Genomic DNA, 12003 nt, shown 5'->3' on the forward strand with positions numbered 1-12003 from the left:
ATATATATTTTGAAAAATCCTTTCTTAAATGACACCGACAATATAAAGTGAATGTACTCTCAAAATTTTCTATTAATAGTGATTTAAGCTGGGCGTTGATATATTAGTTAGGATTTTGCTCCCTCCCTTCTCGGATTCTTTTCTCCCTTGAAAGACATCTGATTTTAAAAAACATATAAAAAGTATAATTTAAAAAAAAAATTAGCAAAATCGGAGCTGCTATTGAGGACTCCCTAACAACGGATTTTGAATTTTATGCATTCCTTGATGCGACCAATACGTAAATATTAAATACAATAAATTTTTGACATCCTTGTAATATTTTTAAAGCAAACCAGCCAGTGTAATAAAATTTTAATATATGTATATTTCTTGTGTGTACCGCTATAATTTACTTTTCACAATTATTACTTACTTATGAAAGTGATAATAACTGTATTTAATACAGGTATACACGTATATGTTGTACCTATTATATTGTATTGTACATGAAACGCAAAACTTTAACACAATCATGTACCAACAACAAACTATTAAGTCATTCAGAGCCCACAGTATCAGAATCAGAATAGTGGGTTTAAAAAAAAAAACCAAAAAAAAAAAATACTTGTTTTTTTAATATCGTACTAAAAAATTGACTTAACTATGGTAAAACCCACTTTTCGAGATTATTTAACGATTTTTTTTTCACAGGCTAAGAATGGAGCCTACTATTTAAGAGAGCTGAAAGGATTGTTTTTAGAATAAAAAAATAAATAAATAAATAGTACCACGTCGTTTTGTTTTCGACATATTAATTTTGACGTAAATTGTCAAAATTGTTACAAACACAGTTTCAAAAATGTTGACCGTTAAAAACGGTAGATAAAACGTTCCCAATTTTGACAATTTACGTCAAAATTAATATGTCGAAAACAAAACGACGTGGTACTATTTATTTATTTATTTTTTTATTCTAAAAACATTCCTTTCAGCTCTCTTCACATGGATGTCATAGCTTATATCATTCTGAGTCTGCAAAAAAAGAGAAATCTGGCGACAAGTGCTTTCATGCTGGAAATATCTTAAATAATTACTTGAGCATTACAATTAGCCAATGATAAACAAATCAGATCATTAAATTTAAGCTTTCAGAATTTTTTATATGGAGTGCCTCAGAACTGTCGCATTTGAAGTTCAAACGTGTATCATGCGATAAATTTTAAGAAGAAAGTTTCTTTACAGTTTTCAGATCTGATATACCATTAACTAGATAATATTTTCCCAAGTTTTAACAAAATCCACCCTGAAAATTTGCAACGGAAGTCTCAAATAATTGCATACATAATAATTTCATCGCTTAGTTGGGAACGTCCTTAAGATATAGCTAAAATTAGTATCCAATTATTTTGTATATTCCAATTTTATTTATGCAAATGTACTTAGCAAACGACCTATTTTTAGTATTTACATATTTGAAAAAATATCTTTAAATTTGCTCTTTGAAATTCGATTTAAAAAAAAAAACAAATTTTAAGTAAAACAAACAATTTACTTAGTTAATTGTTTAAGTTTTCATGTATAGAGAGTGTTGATTACGCAATCATTTGTTTTTTTCCGTCATGTAAGTAATAAAACTATTAGATAGCTACACATCCATACATGTCACATACGCATAACTGATATTCCCATATAACACGTACTACATTATTTGCGCCCTCACCCCCTTTTCATGCCTAGTTTGACTGAATCAATTTTAAAAAAAATATGTGTGGAAAAATTCGAATAAGAACGTATAAAAAATGCTTACATGATAGACGGGGGTTGCTTTTTTCACCGTGTCAAAGAAGGTGAAAATATTCACTAATTTAAAAAATATTAAGTTTATACCACGGAATTTTGGGTAAAATGGCTATTTGGCGGACGGCATAAAATCTACTGAAAGGCTCAGTAGAATCATTATTCTCAAAGCTTCGAAATTACTCCAGAAAGTGGACTCATGGTTTGCCAGTTAATAAACAATTTAAAAAATTCTCGTGATGAAGAGAAAAAGAGTGAGACATTGTTGGAACAGAAAAAGCAAAAAAATTAACACTTCGATGTTTCTGCAATCCTAAACAAAAAAAGCATACTAAATTATGTCCAAAACTCAAGTTGCCCTTTTTTTTTATAGAAATACAACACTTGCGGTGTTGTAATTTTATATCACTATTACACAAGAAATGATCTCAGAATTTGCCCGTGCATCCTGTTGTACGGGGAAATTCTGGGACCATTTCAGCCTACAGTTGTCGCCCTATTAACTCACTTGGTTAAGGCGTAACCAATTCAGTCCGCGGTATGCTTCGGGTAGCGGGTTCGATTCCCGCCGTCGCAACAAAATTAATTTAATTAATAGTTGTGATGGGCTGGTGCAGTGCATGAAATATGCATGAAGGAGGTGCACTCAGCCTCTAAAATTGAGGAGCAGATAAATGAAATTATCAGCGGAAAGGTGGTAAAACAAATATTTGGTATTACAATGGGCTCTATAACCTAACCTTCAGTTACCAAAGCTCGTAAAAAAGTTACTCATATGCTGCACCATAGTCTATCGCTTTTCTTCACTTTTTTACAGGTAGTAATGAACAAAACCGCGACCAACACCAATACCAAAATTGTATTTAACTATGTATATTTAACACATTTAGTGCTATGAGTTTATCATCTTTATCTTACTCATTTGCCTTGGTCTTGCAAGTTTGTTGGTTTTGTATATATGTAACAGTCAGATTAAAGTACAACGCCAAGTATGCAAGGCAAATGGCAGTTAATTATAGAAGGGAAAGCACACTGTGTAAGAGAAATATCAAAGTTATAAGTGTTTAAGATAAAAGTCAAATTAAGATACTGAAACCATGTAAGGTCCACTTAACTTGAAATCGCCATAAGTTCTCTAAATTAAAGTTTTCTAAAAAATTTCCATGAATCAAATAATTACTAATTCACTGGTATTACAATTAAAGAATTAAAATTTTATGCACTTGTCATATTTAAGTGGTTCTAGAACTGAGAAAGTAAATTAAAAACAAATCATTGACTGATTTAAATATCCTGTGTAGAAAGTATTGATTCGCATTATTTTTTTTATAAATAAGAAAAGCTTAAAAAACCAACACAATTATTTATTTGATTTTCGAAAGTATTTTCTAGGACTTTTTTTTAGTTTTTGGAGAAAAACGAGAAGTTTTTGGGGCATTTCTTACATTTAAACTTTTGTTTTATCTGTAACGGTTTACAAGATGGGTCCCACGGACCCAAGTCCCAATTGACCTACGTAGCTCATTTACTAACTCGACTTCATTTTTTACGACCTGAGCACGCTGTAAAAATATTAACTTAATATCTTTTTTTCGTTCTTGTGTAAAATTGTGTTATGTAAAAAAGTGTTTGTTAATAAAATTGAGTTTATTGAATAATACATATTGCCCATTTACATTTTTATTGAGAATTTAATCATTGAAAATAAAAAATTTTGACAATTGTTAAAAAAAAAAAATTGCTGTAGGTCATCTAAAATCTATAAAAACTTAAAATTGCTACAAAACATAATTTTTCTTAACTCAAAAATATCGCTCATGATAAAATCTATCATATATTTATTTATATATAACAAAATATAATAGGAAATAGTAGTTTAATCAGTTATTTATTTTCAGTCATAATATTGTGTGAATCATGTTTGATTGATTGGAAGTCAGTCAAATACAAAATTTATAATCCTAGAAAAATGCAATTGCTAAAACTGCAATAGTTTGCAATTGCTAAAACTGCAAAACTTAATAGCTTGCAAGGTATATGAAAAAACCTTTTTCCGCGACGTTTGACCTAGAATATTTTTTTTTGCACACATGCTTTTGCAATTGACTTTTTATAGGTCATTTCTTGCAACCGAATAAAGATAATCCATGTGAAAAAATTTCACTTGGATTTTTTAAGCAGAAAAACCTTTATTTTCTTGGGCTATAGGTGAAGTAGACGAAAATGCAGAATATATATTTTAACTATTATAGCCAAGATTACCATCTTCCCTTGTCTTACTTAGGGTTGCAATTAACTTTTTCCAGATAAATTTTCCAAACATTATAAGACTTATTATGTCTACCATCGATATTTAATTACTTTTCGAGTTTAGTTGTATCAGCTTTTCTGAATTATGATCAAAAAATATCATATATACAAATTTATACAAATATATACAAATTAATACTAATACTACATATACGAATGATGACTACTTGGTATTCGAAATACGTATCTACATGATACAAAAATTTATCTAGGAAATTGGAATTTATTTACGTTATACCGTGTTTATCATTGATTATCGCTAAATTACGGTTTTGACCCATTTTATCCTTCTTTTGCATTACATGGTAATTTGGGTTGACGCTTATTTTCTACAGGCAAATTCCTTCATTTATTTTGGCTTAATTAACTGTTTTATCCATTTTACCCTCTTCACTCCCTAAGAGCGAATTTTGCTTAACGATTTTTGTTTTTAAAAAAGTTTATACCTTCAGTAAGACATCCACCAAATTTCAAAAAAATATATTAAAACCGAAAAAAATTATTGGATCAAAAGCTTCATTTATTACAGAAACGTGGATTTATTACAGAAAGGTAGTAAATTTTATTTTTTATAACTTTTTTTATTAATTAAATAATTTTCATTTTGATTAATATTAATCGACAAAACTGGAAAGCAACTTTCTTTATAGAATTTTCTTTTCTGTGTCACTGCACCCTTCTAGTGTGATAGTTTTTGACACCTGTTTTTTAGGCGCCGGGGCAGTTGTGTACCCGCTGGAGTTCCAGGGATCATCAAAATTATTATTTTAGGTGTCAAAAGATAACAAAAGTTATAAATAATATATTTAAAACATTAAAACTTTTAGGAGTTTTTGGATTTTCGGACACAAAATACCTAAATTATTAAAAAAAAAACTGTTATTTGGGTTTGCTAAATTTTCCTCAAAAACGCTTTCAAAAGATTATCAAATCGGATGTATTCGGATGCACATATGTTACGCGATATTTTCGATTATGATCAACCGATTTTAACGATTGTTTTTTTTTTTTCAGTAAGAGGTAGTAAATAGGAATTGAAAAATTTGGGAATGCAATTTTTGTTGTTGTAGTCGTATCATCAACTTCACAAAATTTGAAGACAAAAATAAATAAAAAGTGTTTTTAATATATCTTTGCACAGATGATGAACATTATTTTTCAGAACTGCCAATGTTTTCATAACACTTAACTCAATATTTTTTATTAAATTGTAACAACAATAGTAGCTTACAGGCTAAATAAGCGGTTTCTATGGTACTGAGATCAATACACGACCCTTGAAAACTTTTTTTTTACAAATTCATAAAATTAAAATATCAGTTTTACAGAAAAATTTGTTTCTGTAAATATTAGTTTTACGTTAGAATATTTTTAGAAGTTAAAACACTGTCTCAAGAGATTTTATTGTTGCTAATTTCGTGTCGTATCATGACAACAATGGTTTAAGTCTTTCGATTATAATTTCAAAAAGATATGTTGTAGACACAATGAAGATTATCTTTTTTAGATAAGTTTCTCGGTACTGCACAAACTTTTTAAATTATAATTGAAAAAAAGTGTGAAAAATTCGTGGTTGCGAATATGTAAAAACGCACCAAGAAATATCTATCGATAACTCATGATGAGGATTCAGTAACCCAAATAACAAAGAAAATGATACTAAAATACACTTCTTTCAACGAGATGTCGGTTTTTTGTTAAAAGTAGTACAAAAAAAAGTCAATATGAAAAATAAATTACAATCAAATATGAATATAAATCTACATTGGTAACACCGTTATTTATATTATCAACTTTACCGATAATATGTTAATGGATCTCTAAAAATTTTCGGCTAATGCAATTATTATTATTCAAAACAAATATAAATGAATAAAATTAATACTCTTACCTTAAATGTAGACTAGATAAATATTGTTTAAATTAAATTTATTTTAGATGAAGAAAAAAACACACGAAACAACAAAAATTAAATTAAAAATACAAAACAAAAACACTTAAACTTTAGTTTAACGAATAAAAAATAATAATTTACAAACATATGTCATAATTTACTTTAAAATAAATAAATTTTTAAAGAACATATTCTGTTTATGTTAATAACAACAATAAGATAATATTGCGCTATTATATTTTTGTTTGTTAAAAGAACTTTTGTTTAAATTGTTCATCGCGCGTTTATTTAAATTTAATTCATTATTGTATTATGTGCAATAAGTAAATAATTTATAAAAGCGCGCGCACGCTTTTCCAAAAGAGATAAATTTAAAAAATAAAATAAATTATTTTTATAATTTATAGTAAATGTGCATTTTCAAGTTCAGTTCATTGATTTCTCAAGCAATATGCTATGATATTCTATTATTGAATTTTATTGGTTAATCTTAACCGAATCAAGAACTGTTTGGAACTGATCTAAACATTTTATTGCCAAGTGCCGTATACCTTCATGATGACTCTTTTGAAACTACAACTAATCGTGATAGATGTCAATGAACCTCATAATAAGAGTCTTCAACAGTGGTAAACTGGTTTTACATTGATTTTTACACGTATTTACCTATAGCATACTGTATTATATGTAAGTCAATACTTTCTTCTATATGCACCTGTAACTTCTTTTGTAAATCATTGAAGAAGGGGTATTCCGTTATAACCATTTGTTAAGTTAAATTATACCCATTACAGTATTGATACCATATTGTATACATATCTGTCGCAACTATTGCCTACACCTCAAATAAAGTAAGCAATATTAATGTATTTTATTTGTTGCATAAGTACAGAGCAAATGGGCGAAATTTTAAAGCACAATCAAAGCAAAGCATACATATTTGAGTTACTCTTATTTGTTGCAATGTTAAGAAGAACAGAACAAGTGAAGGTAACTACTGGTAACTGAGTTACCAGTTTGATAACCATTTCTATTGAGTGTTAAAAATTAATAAATTTGTTAAATTACTCAACATACAGGATGACTTTTTTAAGTTAACCTATGCTTGAAACTCGAAAAATAACTTATCGATAAAAATGCTCCAAGCAAATCTTACACATCTTACACATGCATTAAACTTGACCTAGTTTTTCAAGCTGAATGAAAAGCTCTGTTTACTCCATAACTGATAATCGATAGATGAATACTTTAAATTACAAAGTTGTTATTGATTAAAAAAGTAACATCTATTTGTTCAAAACATTTTTCCACAAAATGTACAGTTTTGGCAAAAATGGACTGAAAAGTTTTATCCAAAATCGTTTCTTCGTGTCAAAATTGTTATTTCGTATAATTTTTTCTGCAAAATCTAGGCACTTTTCCAAATAAAACTTTCTAATAAATCCAATAAAAGTTCTGCGTTTTACTATAAAGACCATTTTTTGTTCAAATTGAATGAATAAACACATATTTTGGAAATAATCAATACTTAATAATGAAAAAATTCATTTTATTTATTATAATTTGAAAATTTTTCCAACAGGATAACACTTCTCGATAAACAAATTTTTGTCATTTCCTTCCGAATGATGCGTCTCTGAAAATTTGCATACATACATTATACGGAAATAGTTCGAAATTGGTTCCTAGGATCTGAAAAGGAAATCTGAAAACTTTGAACAAAAATTATGAACTAAAATAATTAATCAATTAACCATATTTTATAAATTGAATTTATATTAGGTTGTTGTAAGACTAAAATTTTTTTATTTTATCTCAAACTTTTTCGAACTTTCGTTCATTCTCAAGAGATTAAATTGAATATAACTATAAATATAATATTTTACAACTAAAACTTTTAACGCAATTTTGAAAATAATGAATAAAAAAGTTTTTTATTATAATTTACAGATGTATCCAACACGATTACACTTTTCAAAGAATTTTCGATAAAGCGGAGAAATTTTTTTAATCGCCATTCGAATTTTCCACCCCTGAAAAATTACCGCTCTTGACACTAACCCCGGCTGCCCCTAGTATAAATCCAGCGCTGACTATTCACATTCTAAAAATAGAAGAATAAAATTAAGCACGTTTTTTAAATTTGAAATATATTCAAGTATTTGTATTGATTATCTTTCTCATTGAATCTATTTGCGCTTGGCTACAATCACCATTCTATAGGAACTGAAAATTCTTTGATATTTTATTTATACAACTAAGGCTATTTATACTACGGTACCAAAGATGGAGTTGGTGCTTGAATTTACCAATATCACGTCTAGTTAATGTCGTTTTCGGATGTAATCGATAATTTAAAGATGATTTTAAAATTAACTGGTAAAATATACTATAGGGCAAGCAGAAGCGTAAGCGTGTTTGCCTATCCTTTACCACCTATAACAATATCATAACGTAAAAATCAACTCGTATAAAAATTCGAATATCTCAAGATCACTGTTTTACCAAACTAAGGAATACATGAAATAGAAATTCTTAAGGAATCCTCGATAACAGCTCCGATTTTGATGATTTTTTTTTTTTAAATGAATATTTTTGTATATTATTTAAAATGAGAAATATTTCAGAGGAGGGAAATAATCTGGAGGGGGAATAGGCAATGTCGCGACTTATATATCGATGCCCAGCCTTACTCGCTAATGCTAGAAGTTTGAAATTTCGAGAGGATATCCATTTTATACTGTAGATGTAGCTTTTGAGGTCACTATTTAACCGATTTTAAAAATTCTTTCACCTATAGAATGCTACATTATTAGCAAATAACATGGGCTGTATTATATTTTCCAAAAATTTAAGGTTCCGCAACAAAAAATTTAAATCTAGTTTTATTGTTATTAAGTTAAAATACATTTTTTTGTGGAAAACCATCACGCAAGAGTCATTTTTTCTTTAAGTTGCACATGTACTATTTAAACAATATAAATAACTAGCAGTTGTCCACGTTATAGCCTTCAATTCTCTTAACTTCCCTTTGTTCACTATTTAATGGATTTTATCTTTTAGTGCGAGTTCCTCATTATTTTGCAAATGCGGGCATGTCACTTGCTGATACTGTAGCATTCTATAGGTGAAAGAATTTTTAAAATAAGTTACGTTGTGAACTCAAGATCAACGCACAGTTATTATCGTCAACTCGAGGAGATGTTTTGGGAAGCACAGCTTTAACATCCTACACAGTAAGTCGGGAAATTAATCACCAATTATAGATACAAATTCATCCTTTCCACAAGATCACATTGTCAATAGTATTTTTTTCAAATTTGTAACTGCTTGAAATTACTTAATACTTATTATTGTTATAATAAATATGATTTTTATTATCAATTATTAATAAAGTTTGTCAAAATTATTCAACTAGTAGTTATTTAATTACAGTCAGTGTAAGTAATCAACAGTTTGTCAATACAAGTTGCATAACAAATCAAATTATTTGATTCTAGTCGAATAAAGGAATACATAAAATAGCCATTCTTGTTAAACACATATTGTTAAACAATATAAATAACCAGCAGTCATCCACGTTTTAGTCTTCAATTCTTTCAAATTCCTCTTTGTCCACTATTTAATGGATTGTAACTTTTATTCCGAATCCCTAATAATTTTGAAAAAAAAAATACACCCATGTCACTTGCTGATAATGTAGCATTCTATAGATAAAAGAATTTTTGAAATCGGTTACGAAGTGAACTCAAAAGTAGCGATTTCACTGTTTAATGGATTTTTACTTTTGGTGCGGAACCTTAATTTATTTGAACATAAAATATAGCCCTTTTTTGCTGGTAATGTAGCATTCTGTATATGAATTAGGCTTGGCGTCGATATATTGCTTATTCCCCCTACAGGTTATTTCGCCCCTTTGAAATGTTTTTGATTTTAAATAATACACAAAAAAAATCGTCAAAATTGGAGCTGTTTTTAAGGAAAAAAAAAGACCACTTTTGTGGTTTATTTCTGAATAACGAACTATTATTATTATGCTTATCAATCAACATTATGCAAATATCGAAGCTTAACTTTGTTTCTTTTACGTTTTAAGTAAAATATTTTATTCCATTAAATTTAATCATACAATTCTTCTTAAAGCTTACAAATCAATAAACGAATTTTCCATTGAAAAATTTTATAAATGATATTAATTTGTTAAAGAAAAAAGAAATTCAATTTGAACATTTAAAAAAACAAAATTTTTACAGTAATAATTTCTAATTAATTATTCAAAGACTTATAACATAATTTCCGTCAAGTGTATTTCAAACGAAAAATAATATAAATAATAAAAAGAAAATACTTTGTGACTTACATTTACTTTGTATGTGAATGTAATGATATAAGCAGGAACGGACTTAGCTTCAAGCTGCTTATAAATATATTGTAAATATTATACTTAATTTGCAACATTGTCTAAAATTTACAGAACTCTGGAAACATTGGAGATAAAGTAAAGCAAGTGCATCATCGTAGAGTACGTTCAGTCGAGACTATTGCTTCTGTAAGTGATGATGTAGGCGAAGATCTAGAATTAACGATTCGCTGCCTCTCACAAGTTTTTGTCTTTTATTATGCTTCTTTTAGGCTCCCTTATGATCTATTTTGCATAGTGCCCCATTTTGCATAGTTAACTTAAGAATTGAACCCCACGGACCATTGAAATCAAAGATTTAATGTTCATTGGCTGTTACATTAGCAACAAGTTGAAGCTGATTTTTCAAAGAAAATTTCCTACTCTGAAGAAGCACACTTCCAGATATTGGGTATGTTAATTTGTTAGTAAAAAAAATTCACGAGATTACATGCCCAAGAAGTTTCTGTGTGGTGCACATTGTAATCAGGAGGGGTCAATTTTTTTGAAAACGAAGATGACCAGACAGAAACAGTCAACTATAAGCGTTATAGGCGAATGACTACCGATTATTTTGGGAACGAAGTTGAGGATTTTTCGTGGCAAACATGTGATTTCAGCGGCGAAACATGCCACACATCGTGAGCAACTTTAGATGTTTTGTGTGAAAAGTTTTGAGGTCACATTATTTCAAATTAACGTAACGTCAACAACGCGCGAAGATCATAGCATTTGACGACATTGGATTTTTTTGTGGGGTTTTCTTAAGAAATGCCTCTATATCAACAATCCTGCAACGTTGAAGCACTTCAAAGCTCACATCTACCAAATTATAGCTCAGATAACCCTCAAAATTAGAGAAAAAGTCATCGAATTGTTCATATTTAATAAATTGTTAATTATTTCCTTGTATATATCATTATTATTACTTTTTTTTTTATAGATTTAAGTTAGACAACTCAAACTTAATCTTCCTCTACATGCCTTCATATCGAATAACCAAAGTCGTACCCACTTGCTTCGATTACAATAACTCACTTGCTATCTGCAAATAAGCTTCTTATAAGTGCTGAAATGCCCTGTGATACCGAGTAAGCGTTTGAATTCTACCATATTTCCTAATGATTTTTCAGTATATTTTTGTTTAGGATATCTTTGGTGAGCCGATAAGATTTCTGCCTCTAAATTCATCTACTTTCTTCTATGCTTATGAAATGCTGTGCCTATTTCTTCTTGTATGACCTGTGGAATAATTCGAAATCACTTATAGTGACCATTAATGAATATATATTATACAGTCCAGAACTTTTAGGTTTTTACCTCGGAACCCAGTTATAGTGAATGGATTTTGATTTATCTGGATTTTCTGAATAAGTAAAAAGTTTACCTATTGAAACTTTGTATTTGATATATTTATGAAGGTATACAAATTTTAATCACAAGTATGTACTGTACTAGAATTAGCATTTTCATGGGAAAGGTGTTAATAAAAACCAGTGAAAACAAACATTTGACCAGAGTTAATTATTGAAATAACCTGCATAGAAAGTGTTGTGTCAAGGCACTCCTCACGGACAAACAGTGATATTTACGAAAAAAATTTTCAAACTAAAGTTTTATT

The sequence above is a fragment of the Chrysoperla carnea genome, chromosome 5 (genome assembly GCF_905475395.1).
Source record: "Chrysoperla carnea chromosome 5, inChrCarn1.1, whole genome shotgun sequence".
NCBI lineage: Eukaryota > Metazoa > Arthropoda > Insecta > Neuroptera > Chrysopidae > Chrysoperla > Chrysoperla carnea.